Raw genomic sequence first — 1,538 nt, 5'->3', positions numbered from 1 at the left:
ATAGTCAAAGATTATGTTCGTCAACTACAACTCAAGACCAGCGGCTAACAAGTCAGCCTTCAAATGCAAACTTTGCACGATATATTACGGCCAGTAGCTTTTATGCCACCAATTCACGTATAGCCACGATTCAAACTTTGAAATGTTTGGAGCGATGATCAATTAAATTATTTGTTTAAACAGCGCCATATAGCCTACAACGAGTCAATAAAACACTCATAACAGTAACACTACATTGTGAATCGTAGGTTGCATTATTATAGCACAATCAGAATGACAGCAAAAGACTATAGGCTATGTGGTCATCTAGTCAATCACCTCCCCAAGGCACGGACACAACTTCAAATGGTAGCCTATAATACAAACAAATCAGGTTAAAATGATAGCCTACGTAAATTGTTAGGTTACAAATTAAAATTTCATTCCAATACAGCAACAATTTCTGGTACAAATTTCATCTTTTAACTTTCATCTTATTTTCGCTTCATTCCCAATTACGTTTCTGCTGTAAACCATGTTGTTAAGATGCAATGGTGGATAAGTCTTCACGTTCAACATGTTTCCAATGTTGAAATCATTTATACAAATCTGCATGCAAGCGTCAAATCTGAAAACCCTGTTTTAGTAACTTCTGGACTGGCAGTAACTTTCAGACCGCGTATACGCGGTCCAGAAGTTACGGTAACTTTCAGACCGCAGTAACTCCTGGACCGTTACACCGGTTCCACACCAAGCAACACAAAAAATGATTTAATTGCTTTTCGTGACGAGCTAACGCATCAAGAGTGTTCCCCTCAAGACCATCAACAGTTTTGATAACCCACCTTGGTCAATTAACGTAGAAACTATCTTTTTTTTTACTCATATAAATTGTTAAAAAAAATTTCACTAGCCTTTCTTTTCTCATCTTTCTACATTTGTAAAAACTTTATTAAGGTGTTGCGACCATGCCATAGCTGATTGTCCTGCTTTGGCGTCATGCAAGTTATAGCGTCCGTGTTTTGTTGCTTCTACCTTTTTCTAGACCCTTGCTATGTTTGAAATATATTGTTTTTCGTTGTGATCGTCAGAAATAAAAACAAGCTGAACTGATGTCCACTGCATTTTCATGAAAACCTGAATCACTTAAGTTGCCAGGATTGCCAGATATTAATGCCTAAACATGCACATTTTTGAAAATTAGCATTTTTATACGTACCAAATTGATAACCCTGCCTGACCGAGGCCTCCAAAAACGCTACTCCTCAATGAAATAATTATGAATTAGGTAAAAATTTTAAACATGATACAATTTTTACATATAAAGTTATATTATATTTGTAAAAAAAGTAGCCCAATTGGGCGCCAACCAAAAAAGCGCGCCCAACGCGAATTTTTGGCGCCTGGAGAAATCAAAAGTAGCCCAATTGGGCGTAAAAGCGCCCAATCTGGCAACTCTAATTTCAATCCTTTGCCGCCGTCATGCCAAGAAGCGGAAAAAAAGAAAGTGAAATACGGATATTTTGTGCCAAACGGCAATCACATGGAGTCAGCTGCTT

The sequence above is a fragment of the Aplidium turbinatum genome, chromosome 12 (genome assembly GCF_918807975.1).
Source record: "Aplidium turbinatum chromosome 12, kaAplTurb1.1, whole genome shotgun sequence".
In the NCBI taxonomy this organism is placed as follows: domain Eukaryota; kingdom Metazoa; phylum Chordata; class Ascidiacea; order Aplousobranchia; family Polyclinidae; genus Aplidium; species Aplidium turbinatum.
Note: the sequence above shows the minus strand (reverse complement) of the source record.